Raw genomic sequence first — 17797 nt, 5'->3', positions numbered from 1 at the left:
AAATTAATATTCTTGGAAAGATTTTGAGTTTTTGCAGTGAGGCCTCTGTGTGCACATCTAGATCGATTTACACGTTGCACATGAGTTGGGATCCTCGGCTTGTTATGTGAGGAACTGCTGACGAGCTCAGCGGCGGCGGTGGTGGCGGTGGTGCTAAATACCACTTACATTGATATTTTACACTGGGACAACAAACGCCTGCACATGCAGTGCTCTTTTTTTTTTTGCTTATTTGCATTAGACTTTTCTGTTTTTTCGTCTCCTCAGTCCCTCTGGATGAAGAAGCGCTGCTGCTGCTGCAGAGCTTTCTAAAAGTTTTTCCGTCAGCGTTCCCGTTCCGTGGTCACAACAACACGATCCTCGGCATAATTTTGGTCGGTAGTTTCCACAGTTGAAATTGTTTTTCTCGATATTTGGAAGGTCTCATCATCACGCCGTCAGTTTGGTCATGCAAGATGAGGGGGAGGGGAGGAGGAGGTGGTGAGTGGAGGTTTTGTGAGGAGGGGGTTTAAAAGATGCTGAAGCAGGCATGTGAGAGCAGCCACCAGGATGTTAATGCTGCGGTCTGAAGAGCCACGTCAGCTCAGCCGCCGTGTCTTCATGCTCTCCACCTCAGCAGTCATCCGACTCCTTCACCTAGCTCCTGTTTCCTCTGCAGCTCCCCCCTCCTCCTCCTCCTCCTCCTCCTCCTCCTCCTCCCTGACTCACAGCTCATTCACTCACTCTCCTGCCTCTGACTTGCACTAACATGATTTCCCTGGTGGAGATCAGTTCAGAGAGAAAAACGCTGCGTATAAAGAACGTAGCTCGAAGCGTTGTGTGTGTGTGTGTATATGTGTGTGTGTGTGTGTGTGTTGTGTTTTGTGTGTGTGTGACAGAGTCGTGACAGAGCTGCAGGCTTCGGTGACTGACGGCTCTGTGGTGAAACTGTGTCACTTCTAGTCAGCACTTCTGTTCCAACAGTGACACAGGGCTTTGGAGAACAATGATGACTAAGGTTCATAACTGCTCCTCCACCAACTGTGTCCTTTATGATATAATACATTCACTGTCAGTTTCAGTCTGTGTTGCTATCAGGATCAAACAAAAAACTATATATTATTTGAAAGTTTGACTAAATCCCCTTTGGGTTAAAAATGATATTTCAGTTAAGCATATACGTAAATATAACTGTCCCATCAGGCTCTGCTGTGCTCATAAGTAGCCTAAGTACTAACACAGTTAGGATCATCATAGTGTGTTAAAAAATATATTGATTAATGTTGATTATTTGTTTTATCAATTAGTTTGAAAGATGTAATAAAAAGTAACATATTCCGACCAAAGCTATAAAACAAAGGAAAGCCGCAAGTTAGCATGCTAACACGCCTTTGCTAAGGCGGCCGTGGTCCTAAATGTTCAACCATAATGTCAACATGTTATCAAGCTACTTTCAGCATTTTGAATTCAAATACTTGATTGGTTAAAAGTTTGATAGTGAAGTCACAAATAGGCTAAAACAGAGCAGCAGGTATTTAGCAAGCTATAGGCCTACTTTCAGCATTTTAAATTCAAATATTAAAAGTTTGATATTTAAGTCGCTAATATAAAACAGAGCAGCAAGTTAGTGTAACGGAGGGTCCGGGTGCACTCACTCACCCATAAAGGACGTGCAAGCCGGCTGCTTAGTGGCCATTGGCCTCTTGGCAGGGCGGTTCGCATCGTCGCCCACCGTGAGGGAGGCCAGGGTTCGAACCCCACCTGGGACAGTCCGTACCGAAACATAATGCAGAGGGCCAGATTGACATCGGCTACATTAGCATGCTAATATTCCTAAGCTAAGGTGGTGAAATGATAAACACTGTTACAACTAGCAATGTTAGCAAGAGCAAAAAAAATTAAATATAGGATATATTTTAAAGCTGATGAAGCAGTAAATATGCTAACAGACATTAACTGAGTCTGAGAACATAATTATTCATTAACTGAGAACATGAACATAATTCCCGCTAAACAATGTAACATTAGCAACAATTGGCATGATGGAGCTGCAGTTAGCATTTAGCTCAAAGGGCCGTAGCATCTTGTTTTATTTTTTAACATAAATTCTAATTAAAGAATTAGAATTATTATTATTTCTGATTAAAATAGGTGCACTGTAGTACCACTTTAAAAAAAAATCATAGGCTACTAGTTAAGTGGTTATAATTACGGTTTTCGTCATGGTAATCACACTGTAACCTCCAATAAGACTTTAAAGGTAACCATGCACATTATGGTTTGTATTGTGCTCTGTGTTTCCCAGAGACTGGACTTATTTGTGGTCGCTGCTCTCTGGACGTTTAAATAGAGACTGGACCGACAACTGTGAGTCAATGACAGCGAGCGCAGCAGGCAGCATTGTTGGGCCTGGTGATATCATGTGTATAAATATGGAGGATGACAATGTGGAGCAGAGGCGGCTGCGGGCTGATGGATGAGCTGAGACACTTCCCCTCCATCTCCACCGTTCTCCCAGGACAAACTGCTGCAGGACAGCCACACTGACTGTTTACTGACTGAATGATCTGGGAGCAGCTCTGCAGCCACACAACACCATGTGTGGTCACTGACAGGAGAAAACCCACCAGGGATGAGTCAGCAAAACACAACACACACACACATGAACACGCACATACACACGGTCATTCAGCCTTTCAGCAGCCGGATATCAACAAACACTAGGGGTGTGACGATACACTCATCTCACGAGACGAGACACGATATTGGGTTCACGAGACGAGACAAGATTTAAGAAAACTACAATGACAAAATATATGACTGGACCAACAGACTTTTATTTAACCGAGTTGCACATGCATTTTGAAATGTTTTATTATAACTCTTTACATGCACGATGTAAGCATGAGCTTTTAACTTCTTCTTCCACAAATTGAAACTAAAACTAAAATTGATAAAAGTTAAAATAAAATTAAATATTCCTTTCTTTTTTTCAAGTGCAAACAATATTATCCGCAGTTTCCTCTAGGATTTTTTTAAGTAGTGGCAGCGATTTTTGTTGTTAATGAGGACCCCCTCGTCACTAGTCACATAGGATCTCCATATTTCAAGATCTGATTTTGGATTTTAAAGTTTATCGTTTAGGAAAATTCTCCTCTTTATGTTATAATTAAACTATTTAAAAACACTTTGCATAGGCTATTGGAAACAATGTTGATTACCAATATAAAAAGTTAACTTGCAAATATAACCAGTCTCAATTATAACAGTTTGTAATCCTGGTCCAAGAAACTTGTTGGAAAGTTTACTTTTAAAAAATGTGTTTTTATCTTCTTTTGTAAACACAGCTTTCTCTTTTATACTTGTAGGCCTACAGTGTGCTTTTTATGTCCACTGCTGCTGTAAATTAGATTGAGAGCAATCAAGATCGATCTAATCTTGCTAATACTTATAGCTGTTGGATCATTTGGAGGTTATAGGGCAGGACAATTTGATATGATATTTCATTGCTGATAAGAACATGTCTGCAAAAATCACATATTAGGCTAAGTGATAAAATCCAAGTTTAAAAAAAAAAACCCTCCATAAGTCTTTTAATTTTAGATTACATTGTTTGACTAAAGCTGCAATTAAGAATTATTTTAATTATCAGTGTGTTGATTTCCAACAAAATCATAGGCTAGCTAACATCCCTGCGTCTGAGAGTTAGTAGAATTAACCAATATCTGGATTGTTAGTGTAAAATTCCTGCATTTAATTCAAATTGCCCGTCAACACACATGGGATTTATTATAGCCTAATCCATCTTTAATCTGTAATATTCACATCAACCTCACAGTTTCAATCAGGGCCGTTTATATTTAAATCACCTGCCATTTATTCTTATTTTCCTATTTGACACGATACATTCATCATTAACAAACTGTAAAAAAACAAAAAAAACAATTGATGGATGACTGACTCCCACAGTGAGGCCGGTGTCGGGCTGAACACACACATTTATCTTCCTAATCAATTCATGAGCTTGAAGCTGGTAGCGAGGCGCCGCCTGTTACGACCGTTCCTGAACGTCTCTTGATACCAATTAGCGCTCATCAGTTCGACTGCACAGCTACTTATCATGATGGATCTTCTTCTTCTTCCTCCTCCTGCTGCTGCTGCTGCCAGCGAACAGCGAACGCCACACAACAGACCAGACCTCCACTGAATAACTGTAGATTTATGAGGCTGAGACCTGCAGCATTTATCCAGCTCCCTGTAGCCGGTCAGGACGTGGAGACGCTTTAAACAGGCCATGGATCACCGTCAGGGTGGAGGAGGAGGTAAAGGAGGTGGTGGCGGTTGGGTTCATAAATCACAGTTTATGAAGAATAGCCTAGATTTTAATTTCAAATACTTATTTGATTAAAAGTTTTATATTTAAGTTGCTATATAAAACAGAGCAGCATGTTAGCATGCTAATACTCCTGACCTAAACTAAGGTGGTGAGATGATAAACACTGTTAGCACTAGCAATGTTAGCAAGCTGCTGTTAGCAAGAGAGAAAAAAAAATAGGATATTAAAGAATATTTTTAAGCTGATGAAGCAGTATGCTAACAGACTTTAACTGAGAACATGGTAAACATTCCTGCTAAATGTCGCATTAGCAACAACTGTTGGCATGATGGAGCTGCAGTTAGCATTTAGCTCAAAGGGCCGTAGAGCAGCTAGCATCTTGTTTTGTTTTTTAACACAAATTCTAATGAAAGAATTACAATTATTATTATTTCTGATTAAAATAGATGCACTGTAATACCACTTTTTAGAAAAAATCATACTAGTTAAAGCAGAAGTAAGCGATCCGGTCGTTTTCGCTAATGCTGCGTTCCAGGCAGGCTTTTGAAATCGTAAATTACAGCTTCAAGTCACAACTTACGACTTTGTAGCGTTCCAGGCAACCCACTCGTGTTTTTCCGACCTGTTTTACCTGTGAAAGTCACTATAACGGCCACTCGTAACTTCCGACCCGTGAACTCCTGACAGATCAAACTGATACAACTTCACAGGACGGAAAAACACGAGTCTACGAGTTTCCTTGAATGCACCATAACAGTCCTCGTCCCTACGTCACCACATTCACACGCATCCCTTGGCTGCACACACAGCCCTGCATGCCGTTCTCTCTCCTCATTGGATAAAAACTGTAGGATACGATAAATGTTTTCTCCTCGGCTCAGAGCAGAGCAGAGGGACTGGGAGACCCGTGTTTCGGTCCAAACACTCTATGTAAGTGATTGCTGTCGGAAGATATAACTATTTAAGAATTATATTTACACAAATATATCACTTACTTCTGCTTTAAGTGGTTATTACTGTTTTCGTCATGGTAACGCCACACAGAACTCCACTGAATAACTGTAGATTTATGAGGCTGAGACCTGCAGCGTTTATCCAGCTCCCTGCAGCCGGTCAGGACGTGGAGACGCTTTAAACAGGCCATGGATCACCGTCAGGGTGGAGGAGGAGGTAAAGGAGGTGGTGGTGGCAGTTGGGTTCATAAATCACAGTTATTCATTATACAGTGTTGACACAGAGAAACTGCAGCGTCTCATTCCACAGTCACAGGAATGAGAGATAATTTAATAAAAGCACTTGGTGTAAAGTCGATAAAGCGTCTGTGACCGATGTGAGAAGTCGGAGGTCTGCTGGGACATCGCCACACTGTGCAACGTTCAAGATCAACGACTGAATAATAAAACAACAACAGCAGCAGCAGCAGCCATGCAGGCGCTGGTCGATATCTCAGACTTATCTCCAACTGTCGGTTTGTGTGGCCGCGTCTGTTCCTGCTCACAAACACCAGACTCCACCCGAATAAACCAGCTTATCTCCAGCTCTGAGTAGATCCACCAGGAGAAGATGGTGGAGAAATCAACCACACCTCAAACTGCTCAATCTTTTATTCAGACTGGAGCAGATTTATCTGTGACTCATGTCTGACATCTGTACGCCTGCTGTTGTTTGCTTGAAACAACCAACTAGTGGCTGGTGAACTACACAGGTAAACAAACAAGCTTCTTCTTTTTTTCCTGAAGCATTTTTAAAAGATGCACAGAATATTATTGGTCGCATTTTAAGGTGGCAAAGGAGAAAGAATAAGAAGAGGAAGAGTGGTACCGTTATGCAACGGTACCTGCTCTCTGTACTTTTTCAGGTGTATGTGTGTTGATTTAAGTTAGGCTATTTTGTTCATTAAAAAAATTGTCAAAACTTCTGAACTTTGAATATTTATTAAGGGTCTTCATAACGGCAATACAAAACAAATCACCTTGTTGTGGTCTACTTCCAGGTAGAAAACCAGCATGAAAACAATAGTGACGGACGAGTGTTTCGCTATACGTATATCTCATTTTTCACGTCACTACCGTTTAGACTAATCTGATGTTTGTAAAGTCTATAAAACCAATGATTGGACAAACATTACTATTTGTGTGCACATTTTTGTAATTAGTCATGGTTATCATAGATTAGCCGGGCTAACGGTTAGCTACCTGTTTAACTCAGTGACTCAATAAACGGTCCATGAAAAAATATTTTTTCCAGCGGATATCTTAGTTACACAACATGACTGAGCTAACTGGAGTAGTTTCATGTCGTGTCCGACAACGGGAGGGTTTTAACAGCTGACGTCCTGATGTTAGCTTTGCTACCACCGTTAGCTTAGCTTCTGTCGTTAGTCGTCAGGTACCGAAATGTGGTACTGTTGATTTTACGTGAATTGACATTTACTGTGGGAATTCAGTGGGAAGGTAGCCGAATTTGGTTCTCATCCCTAATCAATGCTATCAACAAAACAAACTGCAAATCGTCGCACTATCGATGTCGTACAAACTGCAAATACCAGGAAATATCTGATCTGTCTGTTTAGATCACAGACGCATCTGCAGATATCTGATTTATTTCAACACATGAAGGAGGCCTGGATCCCATCGTGTTTGTTTTTTCCCGTTTACACGTTCATGTTTCAGATCTGATCTGTGCCACATCAGAGGAGAAACTCTGAACTGAATCAGTTAAACAAGGCCAGGATGCTCTGACTTGACCTCCAGTCGGTCTCCGTGGTTCTGCTCGTCTCCCTTGGTGGCCCGAGTCTCTGTAAAAGGTCACGTCCTCCTTCTGCCGTCAGTCATCGTACGAGTTAACCATCCGTGGTGACAGGGAAGGTGAACCGGGCGCTGATGGAGGTCGAGGTCTCAGGAGATCGACTTTCTCCTCAGCAGGGAGGGTGGTCGACTAAACTCTGCTTCCTTTGACGGAGGAGGACTTGGGTGTCTGGGTTTGGGTTTAATGCCGACGATGAAGTTTGGTCTGTGAGGCTGCAGAGATCCACAGAGAGCTCTGGATGAAAACTGAAGACCAGGACGTTTCTGTCTCCGTCTCCTCAGTCACTGATAATAAAACACTGACGTTTTATCATCCTCACAACTGGATTTAGTGCAGTATAACAACAGTTTATATCCCAAATCAACAAAGAAACTGACTTATTTTCTTATTTTTGTGGATAAAAGCTGTAATCAGAATGAAGAAGCTGGAAACTCTAGCCTACGTATGTTTAGGATGAGGTCGTTCTAGAAGAGATTTTAAAGGGATAGTTCAACATTTTTGGCAAATTGGCCCATTGCCATAATCATAGCAGTAGGTTCGTTACCTTTATTTGTCGGTGTAAGCTATTTTTTAGAGTCGTTTTAGAGGTAAATTCATGCAAAACCACTGATGCGCGTTGCCTTCAGGGACAGTTTTTCATCAAGCAGTCTTTGCATTTCCCTCTAAAACAACTCTGTCTGGTAATGTTGTGTTATTATCTCATAGCGTGGTGAATGTGCAGGTCACAACTTGTCCACCAGAGCATTTTGGAGTGGTTTTATTGTGTATTTGATGAGTTTGATGAGGGAAACCAAGAAATCCCATTAGCCTCCGTAGCGTAGCTCTGAACAGCTCACGGCTCTGCTCCACCGTTCTAAAAATAGCTTGCGCCGACAAATAAAGGTAACGAAACTACTGCTATGACTATAGGGATTATGGCAATGGGCCAATTTGCCAAAATGTTGAACTATCCCTTTAAGTTTCTATATTTATCTTTCTATGAATGTTTTCCATCAGCTGCTGAGATCATTATGAGTTCACTCTGTCTCGGTCCAGAGTGACTTTACAGCCAACACAGACCAAACATCCAGCATCACACATCCCACCACGGGGACAGCCGAGCTCAAATGAGGCAGAAAACTGTAAAAACTTTTACTCCGCGTTACTAAAAACCTTTTACAGATGATGCAGCGATTTCAGTCTGTGAAAAAACATACATCCTGAACACATTCCTCTGTGTTTCCAGGATTCATGACTCCATAGATATTTCAAATGATCAGTTTGAATCTGACTCAGATCTGTAAGACTTCACTAGTATCTCCTCCCCCCCCCCCCCCCCCCTCCCCCCCCCCCCCCCCCCCTCCCCCCCCCCCCCTCGTTCAGAGGAACCCACCGACCCGGGACAAACATGTGAGGATCGTTCTGTTCCTCCAGGAGCCGGCGGTTCAACAGACTCAGGATCAGCTCAGAACAGAAAGTCTGAGCTCAGCGAAACAAACGAGCTGCGGTCGAAACTGAAGATCTGTTCAATCAACAAGTCAAACGTCTCCCCGGCAGGAAAATATGACGCGGCGCTGCCATTTTCATAATTACAATGCAGAAAGTCACGCAGGAGAGGACACAGAAGGACGAGTGTGTGTGTGTGTTTGTGTGTGTGTGTGTATGAGAGAGTTTAATCAGTTAGATTGATTCCCTGACCCGTGTGTGAGCACTTTCTTGGTGGACACAGCAGGAGCTGTTGGTCTAATCACAGCCTTCATCACACAGAGTGCACAGAGAGAGAGTTACTGCAAGAACAGCAACTTTCACCACACACACAAACCAACACACACACACCAACACGGTGCTGCAGCAAAGACATCATGGGGTTTTTAATCAACTATGTGATGCTGACAGGACAAAACACCCGAATATGATAAAACCATACACTGTAATATATGATAATATCAACATTTGATGGTTATCATGTTTTTTTGTATAAAGCATGATTATATTATTGTATTTTATGTTTTAGGTGTTATAAAAATATTGCATATAGCAGGAAATTCAACCAGTCACATATGTTGAAGACAAGGACACAGAATGATCATAGAGATCATCACCACCTTCCCACAAGGACAATGTAAGGACACTGTTAAGACAGTATAAGGACACTATGACCCCACTCTCTAATACAACTACAGGAGCCTAAGTGGATCACAGAGCACAGACTGATCCAGAATCAGTGTGGATTGATCTACAAACGGTTCTTATCTGTCAGCAAAGCAAGTGTTTCTGTTGGTTCTAATGGACAATTAGTAAAATGCTAATAAATTATGAATTAATGGCTCTTGGATGAGTAATGTGGAAGTTTGAACAATCTTTATTGTTAATCTAATTCATCCCTGATTGTAATCAATAAAAGATTAATAGAGGTAAAAATCAATGACTACTTCCATTGTCCATTTGTCAAAAATAAAAATTAAATAATCAGTTTACGGACAGATTAGAAAACATTTTGATTATCAATTAAAACAGAACGAATGTCTTTGGATCTTTGTTGCATCGCTATTATTATGCGATGCCTTTTCACTATTTTCTCATAGATCAGGATCATTCAGCTGATCAGGAACCTGATTGGCTCCTTGACTGAGGATGAAAACGATCGTAACTCGCAGCCGAACAACAACGAAACAAAACGGAGAAAAGCAACAAATCCTCGTTTTCTAGAAGCTGGTAGAAGAGTCATTTATTAATCCATCAATCAATCAATCAATCTGGTGGGGTGGGCAATCGATTAATGACTAATGGTTTCAGCACTGATGAAGAATCCTTTCTACAGCAGCATGGGCTCATGGGTATTGTAGTATTTAAACCCATTTGCTAAGACAAATCAGAAATCCATCCAATCAGCTGATCAGTTAACCTTATTTAAATTACAACAGCTACATTTATCAGCCAATCAGGGCTCAGCGTTGTCCCCTTCTCCGATCCAAGTGATGTTTGTTCCACAGAAGAGGAAGAAAAAGGGAACATGCACTAAAACTCCAGCGTTTATACCAGAGCTGTCAACAGTCATAACGTGAAACGGCGGTTCAGGCCGATCAGCACAAAGGCCACGTCACGCCTCCAGGCCGCCGTGGCATTCAGGCGAGGACCGGACCGTTTGACCTGATCTGAAATCTGCCTCTGCACCAAATCTTCCATCATCATCTTGTGGTGCGGCTGCGACCACGTTGAATCTTTCCAGAGCGTCGAGTCGACGTTTCCCAGAAGATTAGATCAGTGGATCCAGAGGCGGTCGGAGCCGGAGAGCTTCACATTCCCCCCGGATGAGTTCATGAGGAGTCAGAGGAGGGTGTTTTTTTTTTTTTAATCTGAAGTTGAGTTTCACTTTTATCAGAGATGCTCTTCTATAAATACTGAGCTGCTAACGCTGCTTTACAGGCTGCTGGACCAGAAACATCCTCAACGCTCACACTGTCATCAACGGCAAAAAGAAAACAGACAGTAGAGTAGTATGACGTTAAAATCTCTGATAAAGTTTCTACAAGTGGGTTTTATTGATCTGTTGAGCTTAATGATGATTATTTTGTTTTTCCAAAGAGGACCAACCAGCCGATCAGTTTTTGTTGCAATGACTTATTATTATTATTATTATTATGTGTCATCAACCTTAAGACTGGAAAACCGGGGTAATCTGGTTCCAGGTCACACCACAGGCCTGGTGCTGCGTTCAGGGACCACCACAGCAAAATAAGCAAAGTTCACACACAAAAAAATGTCAAAAATACAAGTTGACAAACACTAATGATCAACTTAGAAGACGAACAACCACTACTTCCAACAATCTCTGTATCAACTCAAAATCTCATTGGCTGGACAAACACGTTAACTGATTGGTCAGGGTCAAGATTTAAGTCACAATGAAGAGCTTGGCAAATTGACTCAGTAACACTAAAACAGCTTCTTGTCCATGTCCACAGTTATTTACAGTGCATACCACCAGCCTCGTGTTCGACAGCTCAGAGGCTTAAAACTTGTCTTCAAATAAAATAAAAAATCCCCATGAAGCACCGAAGCTCCACCTCCGTCATTGTAAAGTAAAAACCAGAAGAGTAAGAGTTTTTATTTGCTATTAGCTTAATAGCTTTGGTCATTTTGCGATCTTGTTGTCATGTGTGACAAACAAAGGCGTCGCCAGCAAACGGCGTCACTGAAGGAGGCTCAGACAAAGAGATGCCCACAACTATGGCTGACAGTTGCTATGGAAAAGCTGATGGTTTACAGCCCTCAGTAAAAGGCCAGAGAGTCAAACCCCACCAGTTAATCAATGACGGGCTTTCAGCGAGCCAGAGCCCATCAAACACAGAGGCGCATACCAGAGGAGGACATGGGACTGGGAGGAGGAGGAGGAGGAGGAGGAGGAGGAGGAGGAGGAGGAGGAGGAGGAGGAGGAGGAGGAGGAGGAGGATGGTCTGACCCAACATTCCCATCATGTTGGGAAAAACCATCTGAACAAATAAAAGGTTGGAAGGAATGATTTGGAAGAAGTGACGCCAATGAGATGGAAGATCTCTCCAACCTTAACCATTAACGGCCATCACGGTCGCATCTCTTGAGACGGCTTTACCTGAACTCTGTTGTCATGGTTACGATAACAAACTCGTGGTTGAGCTTGTGGAATGGCTGAAGCACCAAAAAAATACTTTGTTAGGGTTAAGGTTGAGGTTAAAACAAGTAAAGGTTAGACGATCTCTGACGTTTGATCTTACAAGGTTGGTTTTCAGCCAAGAGACGCTAGGTGGAAGGCAGAGGGCCTTCATTCTCCCTGGAACTAGTTACAAGTCATTGATTTAGGACTCTGGAGCTGGTTAAGTCGGGTAAAAATCCTGCATAGTTCCTCTTTAAGGTTGAGATTAAAACACTTAAAGGCCAGATTGATTGGAAGTCCTTTTTGAAGATCCAGTGTATTGGAGGCTGATCCAACGACTTCCTCCTTTTGCTCTAATCGCAATTAACCACCATCCAGAGGAGGAACACTCAACTCTGGGTCGTAATAAGACCAAGTACAGGCTCAGGACAGTCGATCCACTGGAGTCCTACAATCAGGGCCGGCTCTTGGCATAAGTCATATAGGCGGTCCCGATATGTTTTTGTTTATATTCCGGTTACTTTACGCCGTAGAAAAGCGGTTTCCTGTGATCGGGAGAGTCTCCTATTTCAAATACACTTTGTCACGTTCTTCACAGCCAGAGTTAGAGGGACAATAACAGAACATGGCGCACACATCGTCACCTCTCACTGTGTGTAATTGGTTGAATCCGCTGTCCATCAACATGACTGGTTGAATCACTCATCAGTCAACTTCTGCCAACCAACTGGCAGCCTGGGATCCCTAAGTCCTTCTCATCCCAGTTTGTGCGTTATGGTTTACCTATACACTGAAAAAACTCAAAATCTTTTCAAGAATATTTGTCTTATTTCTTGTCAAAATGTCTAATTTCTCGTCAAAACCAATCTCTTTCCACTTTAAATGAGACTCATCACCTAAAAATTAACTTGTTTTTAGAGAATTTCCACTTGTTTCAAACAAATTCTCAGTTGAAATAAGTAGACTTGCTCCACTATCAGATTTTTCTACTTATTTCAAAAGAAAATAGGCTTGAAATAAGTAAAACATGTCTAAAAACAAGCTACTATTTTATGTATAACTATGTGTATATGTATAAATATACTTATTTTAGGTATAATGAGATTTGTTTTGACTACAAATGACATTTGACTAGAAATAAGACAAATATTCTTCGTAAGATTTTGAGTTTTTGCAGTGTAGCAGCTGGCATGGCGAGAGACGAGAGAGGAGACCAAACCTGTCGATCAAAACAACGGCGGAGCGCTTCGAGGGGGGCCAGGGAGAAATCTCGCCTAGGGCACCAAAATGGCTAGAGCCGGCCCTGCCTACAATCATAAAAACCTACATTATATGACACAAACTTGATGCATCTTTGGGTAGTTTGATGAGAACGTCTCATTCCTGAGCGTAGAAACCAAACCCTGAGCTCTTCAGTCACGTCTCTCCACCACATCAGAGCTGAGCTGATGACGCTGACGACCCCAGAGAGCGAGCTGAAGGAGTTACGACCAACTCCTAAAGATGCATGAAATTAACATGAGAGGAATGTGACGTGTGTTTTAAACCATGTGACTCATCAAGAGGGTTTGAAGAGTTTCCCACACACAGAGCTTTTATTCTTCAAAAAACCAGCTCTTTGAAAATCTGATTAACTCTGACTCTGAGGCGTTAACATCAGAAAGAATCCTACATTTCCCATGATGCAGTAGCACAATGTCCATTAAAACTCTCCACACTGCAAAAAATCAAATATCTTACCAAGAATATTTGTCTTATTTCTAGTCAAAATGTAATTTCTAGTCAAAACAAATCTCATTATACTTAAAACAAGACTCATCACATTAAAAAGCAGCTTGTTTTTAGACACTTTTTCCTTCTTTCAAGCATATTTTCACTTAAAATAATCTGATAGTGGGGCAAGTTTTTCTTCCTTATTACAAGCACAAAGAACTTGATTTCACTGGCAGATTTTTCTACTTATTTCAAGTGAAAATGTGTTTGAAACAAGTGAAAATGATCTAAAAACAAGTTAATTTTTGTGGAAAGGGACTGTTTTGACTAGAAATGAGACAAATATTCTTGGAAAGATTTCGAGTTTTTGCAGTGACGATGTTTCACAGCTGGTTTCAGACCTCCGTGTGTTAAATTAGCGGACTGGCCCTTTAAATATCATCCAGCTGCCGTCTCATCCAGCCAACGCTCTCATCTCAATAACGGTCGGAGGCTGATTCCTGTTTGTCCCAACAGATGTTCCCTCCCTGGCCAACACCGAGCCCCCCCCCCCCCCCCCCCCTCCCCCCCCCTCCCCCCCTCCTCCTCCTCCTCCCCTCCTCCTCCTCCTCCTTCGTCTTCTCCTTTTGTCAGCACCGCTGCTGTTAAACGTCTCGGAGGCAGATGGCTGCGGCTCACAGGATCAATCGCTATCTCTGTCCGGAGGTGGACGGACGCAGCAGCTTCATCTGTAGTTTTTCTAATTGACCAACAGATGTTGAGTGTGCGTTGAAGCTGCTGAATCATCTGTTCCCTGAAGGTGTGTGTGTGTTACTGTCACACATCTGGATTCAGGCACAGTCAAGTTTAAAGACGGACATAACTGTGAATCGACGAGGTCGATTCCTTCTGTTCATACTGAATGTGGAAAGTCCGTTACCTTACTGTTGCAGCTGCAAAACCATCTGACACTTACCAGACTTTTATCATTAGGACAATTTAAATCCATAACTGCATCTTATTTCACCTCCAGCTGCTCCTGTTTTCAATTAGACTTCTCTGTTTTCAATGTATCTTTGTCACTTTCACTTTTTGGTATTTCTGATACGTTCATTGTATGTTTCAAATGTTTTGTCTTGGCTATATTGTAAATGAGGTTGCTTCGAGTTAAAATAAAGGTTATAAAATGCTTAATTCTACCACCATATATTAAAAATGGCAATTACAATATTTAATCTCTAATATATGTTTGTTTTTTTTAGGGAAAAAGAAGGAGAGGAGGTGATTATAAGGACCATGAATGCAACACGGGATGAGGAAGAGGAGTTCATGATGCTGGTGAGGGAGATGTGAAGTATTGATGAAGAAAAACACTTTCAGTCCTTCACTCTGTGGAGCTTCAACTCAACAACACAATGTGGAAAACTGAGGAAACTTAAATCAAACCAAACCACCACATTTCACCATGGTTCATAGATTCAGATCATATTCCTTTCAATTCTCAACAAAAACTCAAACTGACCGGCTCAGGCTCCAGACTTCACTTTTCCAAAGTAGGGACAGATTTCTCTTAGGAACCAGAGGAGAATCCGAAATCTGTCATAGGTATCAATAAGAGAAATAAGGAATGACAGCTTCTCTATTAGGAAATATTTAATTAAAAAACAACAATGATTGGTCTCTGTCAGCGATGAAGACACCATGTTATAAAGAAGACGGAGCAGCGAACCACCACAGTGGGTGGGGTGTCGGATGTGTCGAGACAAGCAGACGCTCCGTTTGTTTGTTACTGTTACTGCTCCCAGGAAGGTTTCAACCACCAGCGCCTCATCCACACATCCACACGTCCACACGTCCACACGTCCACACATCCACACCCACTGACTCGCCACAGGACAGTCGGACGCTGTGTAACCATCGTTTTACACAGCGTCAGGCAAAAGTTTGGGCCCCCCTGGTTTAAAATGTCTGTTAATGTGAACAGTTCAAGATGAAATGATCTCCAAAAGTTGTAGAAAAGTTAAACATGAAACACTCTTTTTCAATATTTTCATCAATATCAGTGTATTATTTTAGTTTTCTACAGTTTCAGAGTGAAAAAGGGAAACAAAGCAGCAGCCTGCAACAGAATGGGAAACCTTGAGCTCTCAGATAACTTTTTGACCGAGGTATCAGACAAGATATTTACACACCTTTTCCTTCAGGCCCTTTTCCTTTTCTGTCAGTTTGAACATGGAAAAGATGAAAAAATAGGCCTTTTGGAGATCACTTCATCTTCAACTTGCTTCTCTGCAGATTAACCCTTCAGCATTTATTAAAAACACATCTCTCTTCCTTTTATTTATTATATTTTATTCCATTTTGTTTGGTTTGATATATATTCACTTCTGTTTCATTGTTTTGCTGCATGTTTTTACTGTACATTACCTGTACCTATTTAGTTTTACACTGCAAAAACTCAAAATCTTTCCAAGAATATTTGTCTTATTTTTAGTCACAATGTCTCATTTCTAGTCATAACTACCGGTAATCTCATTATACTTAAAATAAAACTCATCACATAAAAAGTAGCTTGTTTTTAGACACTTTTTACTCCTTTCAAGCATATTTGCATTTGAAATAAGTAGAAGAATGTGAGAGTGGAGCAGGTTTTTCTTTCTTATTACAAGCACAAAAAACTTTCTTTCACTGGCAGATTTTTCTACTTATTTCAAATGAAAATTTGTTTGAAACAAGTGAAAATTATCTTAAAACAAGTTAATTTTTAGGCGATGAATCTTATTTTAAGTGGGAAGAGATTAGCTTGGACTAGAAATGAGACATTTTGACAAGAAATAAGACAAATATTCTTGGTAAGATTTTGAGTTTTTGCAGTGTACTGGGTTTAAATGTGCTGCTATAGAAATAAATATCTTATTGTTGTTTAACTGTTCACATTAACAGACATTTTAAACCAGGGGGGGCCCAAACTTTTCTTTTGCATACCACTGTATGAACACACACACACAGACCCAGCGTGTGCACACACACCAGCTGCTACCGAGCTCTTTCTCCTCGGTGATGCCCCCCCACCTCCGACCTCCATGCTCCCTCACCCAGGTCTGACCTGAGCTCCGGTTCCCCTGGGAGCCCACACCAGCCTGACGGTGGCTGTTTAAACAGCGTGGGCGGTGGTGGTGGTGGTGGGGGGGCTCCTCTGACTCCTCACATCCTCTCATTATTACAACAAGGGTTAGGGTCAACTCCATGTGTCAGAGATAACAGATGTGGAGAAGGTGCAACAGTCGGCGTGAGGAGGAGGATGGTGGCTCAGCGGGGACAGTCTGGTCTCTAGCTGGTCTCTTGGGGGGTGTGGGGGGGTTGGGGTTGAACCCTCGGACCCAGAGGCCTCTGATTAAAGGTATAATATGTAGGAATTCCCCCCATCTAGCGGTGCGGTTGCATATCAGAACGTATTCTTGATGTTGCATTCACGTGAAATGGGGCAGACGTCAGACAGACAACAGATGCTGCATGTAACAGGATAAACAAGCCTCTATGTAAACAAGTGGTCCGCCAGCACGAGGCAAAACAATACAGGCGTGACAATATGTTGTCATGGTGATGTCGTATTGTTTACCTGACCCACGTTTTACCGTCTTTCTCTCATCGAGTAAAATGACATCCGGTTGGTTTGCTGACGGCCGTCTGCCTGACTGCACCTGAATGCAACATCAGTGCCTCCGTCCTTCCTCACACTACACAGTGGTGACAGTTTTAAAGCAGAATAGGCGAACCGGTCGTTTTGGCTAACTTCCTGTCAGCAGATGGAGTTAGCAGTCCCCGCCCTTGTCCCTACATCAGCACATTCACGCGCATCCCTTGGCTGCACACACAGAGAAGACCGCCCCTTTATGCCGTTCTCTCTCCTCATTGGATAAAGGTTGTAGGATACAAGAAAAGTTTTCTCCTGGGCTTACAGCAGAGCAGAGTGACTGACAGACCCGTGTTTCAGACCAAACACGGAAGATATAACTATTTAAGACTTATATTAACACAAACATTCCGTTTACTTCTGCTTTAACAGGCGCTACCTGGAAAACTTTCTCCCGGAGCCGACAGCTCCGCTGAGTTTCCGTGGTTACCTACGGTCACGCTGCCACTCAACGTAAAAAAAATGGCGATGCAACATGGCCGCCTCGGTTCGGTGCGTTGCCCACCTATTTGTAACGACTTGTAACAACTCATTCTAAGATATGAGAAAGCTTTCATTTGTATGCGGCTGTGATTCCACTTCAGTAAAATACGTAGCCTATTTATGAAAGACATATTTGATTTTTGCTAATAAAAAGCCAAATAAGTTACACACTGGGGCTTTAAGCAGAAGGCTT

At 41.9% G+C, this 17797-nt stretch overlaps 1 protein-coding gene across 5 annotated transcripts in view; it reads right to left on the bottom strand.

Moving 5' to 3' along the window:
* Positions 1 to 17797, bottom strand: part of LOC310995818 (pleckstrin homology-like domain family B member 1) — a 143628-nt gene that overhangs the window by 89661 nt on the left and 36170 nt on the right. The gene's annotated exons all lie outside the window — the stretch shown is intronic.

Source organism: Trachurus trachurus (assembly GCF_905171665.1).
Source record: "Trachurus trachurus genome assembly, chromosome: 13".
Classification (NCBI taxonomy): Eukaryota; Metazoa; Chordata; class Actinopteri; order Carangiformes; family Carangidae; genus Trachurus; species Trachurus trachurus.
The sequence above is the reverse complement of the archived record's forward strand: the minus strand, read 5'-3'. Positions and strand labels throughout refer to the sequence as shown.